Source organism: Falco biarmicus, chromosome 1 (genome assembly GCF_023638135.1).
Source record: "Falco biarmicus isolate bFalBia1 chromosome 1, bFalBia1.pri, whole genome shotgun sequence".
Classification (NCBI taxonomy): Eukaryota; Metazoa; Chordata; class Aves; order Falconiformes; family Falconidae; genus Falco; species Falco biarmicus.
Window position 1 is genome coordinate 107,525,934 of NC_079288.1, and position 10,831 is coordinate 107,536,764.

Here is a 10,831-nt window from a genome sequence, read left to right on the forward strand (position 1 = left end):
GGAAACAGAATCACCTGGGACAATGCTGCAAAATTTGATTTTATACAGAAAGTGTGCTCCTTGCCCTGGGTACATACACATCTTTACCTGTACCAGGGAAGTATAAAACAGAATGAAGGAAAGTCTAACAAAAGTTGTCCATTTATTAGGCATTGTGTTGCTGGCTTGCAAGGAAGACTGGGGAGGGAAGAGTCTGCCACCAAGTCATTCTCAGCAAAATGAATGTTCTCAACAACAGCAAAGGTATTTTGTGTAATCTTTGGGGAAAAAATTGTGTTAAGTGGAAATCAACAGACAGAAGTTCCCATGCCTGCGCTTATATATGTATTCCAGTCTGCACAAGTCAGTCCTCCAAATGCTGACAATCCTTTTTTAAGATATAGCTTCATGTCAAAGAATTAAGATTCTCTTCATTATCCCATTGTGAAAGAGTCCTGTCACCCTTCCTTTGTGCAGTATGGCCCTGAGTTTTCCTCTTGAGATCAATATAATCAGGCTCCCTCTCTGACAGGCTTTCTAAAGCCTTGTTTGTGGAGGGAAATGCTCACCATACCAGCTTAGTTCCTAACATTCAGACAGCCCGTTTCACCTTCCCTTAGGCCTACCTTGTTGGCTAGAAAAGTTCACTTTTTTAATCCTGCAATGATCTTGCTGACCTTATACTCCATAGCGCAGATAGACTTCTTTTGGATTCAATTTTCCCAGCACCTTCCCTTGGACTACATACTTAAGTACACGAGGTGTAGCCTAAAGCCATTTCAGGTACTCTGTTCATACACCAGTTCCTATACCTCTTTCCCCTCTTCTCTGCCCCATTGTGTTAATAACAGAAACCTCATTTAGAACCTCTTCTATTAACAAACCAACCAGATGCATTTCAGCAGATTTCATTCCTATTACAAATAAAGAAAGGCCAAATGTGAAAGCCAGTCTTTGTCATCCTGGACTGCAGTTTTGTGTTATTCATTGCAAAAGCATCCAAGCATATCAGGAACTTAACAAGCAAAAAGGAGTAAGCTCTCACCTAAATACTGCAAATAATCAGGGTTTATGGTTAACATGGACACTTGTTTTGCCTCTATCCTTATTTTATTACTATGATTGTTCATTACAAGTAATCAAACAGCATTAAAAACGAAAAACGTCTGAATGGTTAATCTACATAATACTAACAAATCTTGAAGCTCTAGGCTATGGAAGTGTGCCATTACATCTGCTGCAGATTTAGCTGGTGTTTGCGTGCAAAGAAAGGCATGATGCAGGTAATTTTACAGACAACATTTGTCCTGAGTATTTACTCACATGGAGAGGATAAATGCAGGATTTACAGAAACTTTCATTCTCTTGAGCATTATTGATCCTCTTGGCTAAAGCAATAACAGCATGGGCATCATAAAAGTGATATGGCAAATCGCTAGTAATCATATTACCCATCTCCTTGACCTGAATAAAATTATATTTGGAGTAAAAAGGGTTGAGTTACGAAAGGTGATCTCATCTAAAACCTGCTGAAATTACTGAAATGACTTCTCTGGTTCCCTGGGCTGCAAATGATTGGTAAAAGTGTTGCTTACTTTTCAGCAACTAGAGTTCTGCCTTATCCTGCACCTTGTGGCTGCTGCTGACTCCTGCTGCTTCCTGCAGTCTGCAAAGTAAAGTAATCTGGGGCTGCTCCGACACTGCACAATGTCATTCAGCTCTCCAGTAAAATGACACACCATGTAAATGTGTTTCTCTAGAAACAGAAAGAGAGGGTGTGCATGTGCAAGGGTTGTCGTTTAACCACAGCCAGCAATTAAGCCCCACACAGCTGCTCTCTCACTCCCCACTGGTGGGATGGGGAAAACAATAGGAAAAGGGAGAAAACTTGTGGATTGACGTAGACAGTTCAATAGGTAAAGCAAAAGCCAGGCACAAGCAAAGCAAAAAAAAGGATTTTATTCACCACTTCCCATGGGCAGGCAGGTGCTCAGCCATCTCCAGGAATGCAGGGCTCCATCACAGGTAATGGTAACTTGGAAAGACAAACACAACATCCCCCCTTCCTTCCTCTTCCTTCAGCTTTATATGCTAAGTGTGACATCATATGGTATGGGATATCCCTTAGGTCAACCAGGGTCAGCTGTCCTGGCTGTCCTCTCCCAGCTTCTTGCACACCCCCAGCCTACTCGGTGGTGGTGTGAGAGCAGGAAAGGCCTTGGCTCTGTGTAAGCACTGCTCAGCAGTAACGCAGACATCTCTGTATTATCAACAGTGTTTTCAGCACAAATCCAAAACATAGCCCCATACTAGCTACTATGAAGAAAATAAACTCTATCGCAGCCAAAACCAGCACCATAAGAAGGCAGTCCTGCCTTGGTTCTTGACAGATGAGGTATAAAACAGCCTTTTGAAACAAACGGGTTTCTTCTTCCTTGATTGACTTTCTTACTTCGTAGATTTGAGCAACTTTACAGCTGCCTCCCTTGCCAAAATATATATGTACACTTACATATATATACACACACGTCTTTTATATTCTCCTGCATGACTTTTTTTTTAGTTTTTAATGATGATTCTCCATATCTTTTATCATCTACCTCCAAATCCTTCTGTTTCCATTGAAGTCTATGGAGTTGTGATATTTGCATCATGTCATATGCTGTTACATAATTTTTGTAATACTTAACAAATTAATCTCTGTTCTAAATTTCAGAAGCTGTAGTGTTCTGTAAAATAAAGACTATGATTAGCCCATACACACCTTTATAGATAATAATAAATTACAAGGCACTTTTCTGTTCCTCTTGATTTTTAATTGTTAAACTGATGTGGTTAAAAATATAAAGTAGGGTTTGAAAAACCAAAATATTCTAACTAATTGACTATACAGGAACAGTATATTTGTCATTATTCTTAAGTAAGTGAAAAAATTAAGCCTCCTACTAAAGAAATGGCTAGAATTATTTTACTTCTGTAGAATCCCTGTAAAACAACTTTGCACCTTGAACACAGATCAAGTCTTGGGTTTGCCAGTAATTTTACTTGACTTCAAAGAAATTATATATTCTTTTGTCACAAACCTACAGACTGATAAGTGTGAAAAGTGGTAAATGAGTTGTACCAGATTGCACTCTGTGAAAACCACTCATTTCTTCATGCCACCATAAGCTAATTTTTTTTTTTTGCCTAGATGATTCAGAGGTATGACTCTTTCTTCTTATTCAAAAGGGACAGCCAATTTTCTGCAGACTGAAAAATACTGCTGTAATTGAACTCTGTTTTCCTTTTAATAGCAAGCAGTATGGTCCATGTATGGCTGCTGTCAAAAAAAGCCAATGACAAAGAGTGTGCATGCATAGTTTTGCGTAAGTTTTGTAAACTGAGCGTGAAGTTTGTAAAAACTGTAACAGCACACATTTTGAACATCGAGAAAGCAAATACTTATTGTGTAATACCAACACAGAAATGTTAAAATGTATTCTTTTCCTTCCAAATCTCTACTCACATTGCCTAGTTCGGGCAAGAGAAATAGATGACAAAACTAACAGAAATAATCCCTTTCCTCCTCCTCCTCCTCCTCTTTCACTCCTTTGACATTTCAAAAGACATCGGAAGAGATAATTCCTTTCAGAGCCATGTTACCAGCTTTTGAACAGCCACTGCAACTAATGAATAGTAAACCTTACTAGCTTTGGATCCTTTGGTAGTTGTGTTGGAGATGCACTCACTGCTAATCCATATTAGTATCACAGCTTTTAGGATCATTCTTCAAAGGAACGGAACAGCTTACCATCATCATTAGGTAATTTTAGGTTACATCAAAAATAAAGTAGCTATTGAAGTGGTCAAAGCAGCCTCTGAAACATAAGTTTAGTTAGAACATTTGCTGTTTGTTGAGAATGTGTGTTTGGGGAGAGCACAGAGGCTAAATCCTAATCTTTACATGCTTTTATACTTTTAGATAAACCATAAATTCTCTTAGATAAGGGAAAACTCGACACTTATTGGACTAGAATCTTCGTTGTTTACTAAGGATACAGCTCAGGGTTGGTCTTACCAATATATACTTGTTTCTGGCTATTGTCTCATCTTCTTTGAGCATGCTTTACTTTCCATCACTTGTGATGACAGGCAGCTCCCACAAAACACTATTTATTAAGGAAAACATCAATATCTAAAATAGAGATTCCCACAGTTGCAAGGTATGTTGGAGTGGTTGAACAGAAAATAAATTACGATAACCTAGCGCGTGGGCTAACTCCAAAATGTTTTGTCTCATACTGTGTGATTCTGCTGATAAACGCTGATGGCTGAAAATCTTTATTCTTGTGAAGCCTTATGCCTCCATGGTTGAATTCATGCACACCTCTAGACTGAGTGATCCCCACTTAGTTTTATAACAACCCCATCTATCAGTGATATTAATGTATAATGCACACATGGGTGTGGGAGAGATACAAACCTTACAGCCCCATACATCTTGCTAGTCATATTTGATACAATGATCAAACGAGAACTACTTCATGCATGAGTCTCTTTGTTTAAACTGGGAAAGCCTGACCTCGTTAGTCCTGTCTTTGAAGAGGAACCATAGATCCATCAGTGTCTGTCACAGTGGCATGTCTCCAGAATGCAGGGTGCTGGGTCAGGCAGCTGCAGCCCACCTGGCACAACTCCCCCACATAAGCTGCTAAGGACTGCAGATACACCAATAATTCACCATGGAACATGCAACTGTAGCACCTATGCATCTTAAAGAATTCACAGGGAGACTAACTTTATGTCTTACGGAAAAAGTAGCAACCCACCCCAGTGTAGGTGATTATTCACCCAAACCAAGACTTTCTTGCTAAGGCTGTTTTGACATTGATTTACAGTTTCTATTCTCTGCACTGTATCCCAGCCCCTCAAATTATTCAGTAAGCACAGAAATTGGTTCATTGAGCAAGAGCCTTTAAGATCACCTTGAGAAATTGATCCCTTCCCTCAAAAGAACACATTTCTAATAGGTCCTGATGCATGTCATGACTACCTCCATTTACTTTTTACCCCACTTTCTGACAAGCTTCCCTCAGGCTCCTTCCTGGGCTTTCCTTCTATCACAAATGAAGACTTTTCTAACAGAGTCTGTGCTGAACTAGGACTTATTCTTTTAGACACTTTGACTTCTGCCATTTGCCATCCCAAAATGTTTAGTGAGGAACTTGTGGAATCAAAAATAAGCTGCAGCAAGCAGAATGCTCAAAGGAAATAATTTAAATGCACTTGTTTTCTTCTACTTCCCTTTCTTTCCTTCCCTATTCTCTCTTGTCATGCAAATGAAGAAAAAAAAAAAACAAACCCAAAACAAAGACAACAATCAACAGCTGTAGAATGTAAAAAAATACACTATTTAATTTGTTGGAGGGGGGTGAATTTGAAGAGTGGGTTTAATCTAAACCATTAAGTACTGATTATGTACATATATGCAAGTATCAGTCATACACATGCCCAAATGCTAAGCTGTATATTGATTAGGTTTTTAAGTTCTTTCCATGTGCTTGTGCTGAGGAGTTCATCCATCCTCATTTCTCTACATCTTTCCTCTTTCCAGCTACAATTCCAATTGGTATTCTCCTTTATTCACATACACAGAAACCCAGCATCTCTTTACTAGCAGTTATCAATTACCACTGTTTCCACCAATGTGAAATTAAATTTCCTCATCTTCTGATTCAATACCAAGTCTAAGCCTTGCCTCAGAATATTAGAAATAGTCACAAATTCCTCAACAAATAGTTTTCACCGTGGCCATCCACAAATTATTTCTGTTGTCCTCAGATCAGTTGTAATGAGTATCAGGAAATAATGGGAACAGTACCATGATGCAAATACCATCACCCCTTGTAGCCCTCATGTCCTTTTCATTACTTTCAACGATTTCCAGATTACTTGTATCCAAAAATCAGTTCTAAACCTCATGTAAACCTCATTTACAACCACAGTGAAAGGATTCCATTAGTAAATATTTTCTTTCACGTAAAATCTTTCAGCTAGTTGTCTGGTCAGCCTCAAATGTATCAGAAATCCTGAATACCTCTTGCTTTTTCTTTCACTTTAAGGATTAATTTTTGTACTGATTTTTAAGACTTCAATTGACTGTCAGACACAGCCTTATCTAATTGCAAAAGACCTATTACCCTGCACAACTTTTAGCTATTAGCCCTCTATTCAGCTTGCTCAGGAATGAATTCTCCATCTAAGAGCAGACAAGGAAATTTCCACACTTTCGTTCAAGAAATAAAATACAAAAGCAATTCCATTTCCTGATAGTCCAATTCTCATTTTCTTTCTTCTCTTCTATCGATTCTAGTATTCAGCATTGTCATTTGCAAAACATTGTATTAAGTGTCTGTACTGCAGTATTGTCTCTTTTTTCCTTCTCAAGTAAAGACCCATTTATCACAAAAAAACAGATTCCATCCTAGATGCCAAGTAAAAACTGAGGGACTCTTTGGATCTAAGCCTTTCCAGGGAAATGGAGAATATGGTGTTACAGGGGTTGACAACAGAAGCTGCACCATTTTGGAAGAAAGCACTTTTAAAATTTGAGTTACAGTCATGATTTTGTGCATTGAATATTACTAAAATACTTTGGTATGAGGATTATGATACTGTAATTCTGTCAATAATTTTAATTGTTTCTATTTATAATCATTAATTTGATGTTGTCAAGTAGAGATTTAAACTGTTTGACTGATAATGACCATCTGACAAAATTTCAGTCACACATTTTCAAGCATCAAATACACCTCAGAAAAAGTTCCTTGCTAAAGAATATAATGGTGCAGTTCTAGATGTGTAGTATTCAGTTAAATTACCCTAAATTATTTCTGAAAGATAGATCTATGTTAGAAAATTTACTTTAAAAAGTAAAATGAGATCATTAAACTTCTGTAACCAACTTACTAGGATCCTACCTTCTTGCCAAATGAATACTTACTGATTCATCAATCATCTTTTGAAAAGCTTATTGAAAACTAGGTCCATATTTTTGTGCTTTGCATTTGTATCAGGTATCACTAGATAATTACTAAACCCTATAAACCAAACTGTAATAAACATGGTTTGGTAACAGATGTAAAGGAGAAAGAGTTCATGAAAACTCTAAACCATGCCTGAAGTCAGAGTCCCAAACACAACCTCCACAGCCTCGCAATGATGTGTCACTGGTCAGATGCGTACACTAATTTTCCTTAACAGGCAGCTGCTAATATGATGCACAGAAGCCTGAGTTGCCTGAGTGCTCTCAAGAATTACAAGTGGCATGTGAGGCTGATGACCCACCGTCTGACTCTCTCTTTGAGAAACAAACTGAGTCCCAAAATAATGCTCTAAAACCCTGTTAATAGACAAATTAATGTGGGCTAATGACCCATTGATCATACAGGCAACTGGTACATTGAGAAGATTCAGTGCTAATATAAGCATTGATATCAGTCATGGTACGGCAACCTTACTGGCACGACCTTATTCTCAGCATCAAAGACAACACTTAGTTAAGTGAAGCATCAGAAAGGCTGATATTTCATCACCTTTACTTGTTCTCCTCATTATTACCAAACATACTTGTAGTTTTGGTACTGACCCTGGCATCAAACAGCTTGTAAGAGCTCAATTGTGTCTCAGTTGCTAATGTTCTAGAGGCAAAAACATTCAGTCACCTCACAAAGGAAAATAAGTCAGCTTGTGATGTAGCCAAGATGAACCTCACCACTAATGACATTCTATTAGACCCGTAGGAATACTCTGGAAGTTGCAGGCTGCTCCAAATTAACTCTAACTGCATTAAAAAGAGGTATCACCCACCTCATTTTCAAGTTAAAATACTTGTATTTTCATGTCAATCCTGCCTCCCTGCTATTTGAGTTATGTGAGAAATTCAAGGCCATCAAAAGTCTTCCACAGGCCCGAGTCCTCAAAAATACACATACACCAGCTTGAGAGGAAACCTTACTTGGGTTGCCCCAGATGCATAGTCAAATGCCAGCCTCTGAAACTGAAAAATACAGAGCAATTGTCCTTCTTGTTGGGTCACACCGCATTATCAAAGAGGAGCTCAGGGGTATAATTTTAAAAAGGCAAACAAATGTCAAGGTGGCCTTCTAGCCTGCCTTACACACTTAGCTACTGCAGCAGCCACGAACTCCAGGCACTGGACATTTCAGAAGAGGCACAGGGTGAAAACTCAAGACCTGTCTTCTGTCAGCTCTAGTAAGAGTGCTGGCCTACTTCTCTTCCATGTGATATATCAGTCCTCCTTTGCAGCAGAAACCCTAGCACCAGCAGTGGGCAAGGAAAATAATATTAACACATGTATTTTCTCTCCCTCAGTGCTTCACCCTGCTCCTGTTAAGTGTTGGCAGAACTGATGGAAGCAATGCTAAAGGCAGTTCACAGAGCTCAGCCAACAGAAATGACCTCAAACTGGACACCAGAAAACCAATACTGGAAATTGCCATCTGTAAGTAGCCCCTCTAATGAATCTGCCCTCTCCAGAGGAACCGTTTGGTGACAGCCAACCACAGACAGAAATGTTTCCGTTGTTTCATCTGGAAGAGTAGAACAAGACTCTACTCCCCATAATTCAAAAATTACCAGAGATGGAAGAGAGTCTGTCCCATTCTTGATACAGGAGTCCTCAATGGATGATAAGGCACCTCAGATGCAAGATAACATTTCCATTACTTCTCACTTATAAGCTCAAGCCAACAGCTTCTGTCTTCCAGGAAACCATGCTGCAGTACATACACCCAGCTCACCAAAAGAGCTTAAGATCTGCAGCAGGCTTCAATAATTGGCAGATTATTCTGCCTTTTGTACTCTGATACTGGGAATAGTTACCAAATGCCATGCCACACTGACAGTGGACTACAGGAAACGTGTCACCCATGAGCAGCCACAGGTAGGCAACAATTTTTTTACTCCTAGAAGGAGCTCAGCATAGTACATTTGTCATAGGTGATTGCAATGATCCATATTTTGCTTTAGGATAGTGGATTTCATGTTTCATATCTGCTACAGCTTGTAGAAAGGCTTTTGCTTTCTGAAAAGATATTGGAAAAAATAGTTAATAGATGTTCCAACATTTTACAAGCATTAAAGGCTGGATATTCCATACACTGGAGCAAAGCATTTGATTGACTCTCTTTTCACCCTTGTCTTGCAAAAAGACTTAACAATCACTTAACAATCACTCCTGCTGAACCGAATGACAACAGTAACAGCTAAATGGCAGATGCCATATTCATTTATGTGATGAATTTTTCTATGTAAGATTAATATTTGCAACCCCTTAAAAATCCCTTTACAATTTACAAATTAAAAAATTAAAAAATAGCCACTTCAAATGCAAGACAGTGTTGCTGAGAAATTACTCAGGGGAAAAAGCTGATTATTAGAATAAGAAATCTTGGAAAGATAGCCTGTAACAGAAATAACTAGGGGAGATCAACACAAAAGTATTAACAAAATTTGGTAATATTGCTTGGCCCCATAGTTCACTTCCACAAAAGAGCTTTCAGAGCATATCCATAGATAGAGTGAGATGAAGGCTGACCACCTGGAGATAAAGTATTTCTTACCCTTTTTGATGAAATTAGAATTAGACTTTCAGGCTTTTTTTGTCTCAGAAGGATCTTCCTACTGTGATTAATCTGCACTTTCTCTGAGAAGGTGATTAAAACAATCACACTTCTACAAAAGCCATGAACTAGACTTTCAAAAACCATCAGATTACTTAACAGGTACTAGTCTCACTGAAAGGCAGGGCACACCACCACTTACAAAAATCTCAGGAAATGGCTAATCCTACCCTTTTTGATCTGGGTGCTTACTACTTTGCCATGATTTGAATAGCAACTGGATTGGTCCTGCTAAACTCCAGAAGGTTTTATTACATAATAACACGTTCTTTCCCCTACATGTTTTGTTTGATTGGCAGCAGTTTTCTAATTTAAAGATGATCACAGGATTTCAGAAAGGAAAAAAAAATCAGTTTATGAAATACCCTGTACACCACTCTCCTTTAAACAATCCACACAGTATTCAAGTAGGGATGAATCACAGGCCCCTTAATGTGGCCAGACACAGGCAATGTGGGGCTCGTGTGAATAATAATCAAGCTCTTTGGCTATAACCTGTGTATCTTTTAAGCTTTCTTTAATACTGTTGTGACTGGTGACCCTGCTAGGATGCTATTACACCAGGATTTAGTTAGGTGTGATTAATTTCACATAACTGGGATTATTCTAAATTAGATCAGCTTGCTCTGAATGAGTCATTTCTTTCTTTCAGTTAGAATATTAAATCATTCTTCCTTTTTAATATTTTGCATAACTCCAGCTGGAAAGGGTAGCACAATGTGCTAAGCAGCAAGAGGCTCATCCTAGCATACTTATCCTGCTTCTATTCATGCTACCACCTGCTGTCCTGAAAAATAAAATTTACAGAAGGAGATATATCTGGAAAAATACAGACTTCAATGTACAGGCAGTTTTCAGGGAATAATTCTTATGAATAGATTGATTTAGGGCATTTAACAATGCATATTGAAACTGCCAGGATCAACAGTATACAGAAGCAATTTAATTTTCTGCTTTTAAGGGTTTGGGAGTTGTTTTCAACCTGGCTAAACATGATGATGATCACCTCTGTGACAGACTAGCTAATTTACCTTCAGTTAACATTATCTCCATGAATCAAGTGTCACAGCATATAATGTCAGCAACATACATGCCATTGCTAGACAGTGAAATAGGAATCAAAATTTGTCTGAATGCATTCTGCAAGCCTACACATTGACCTATAG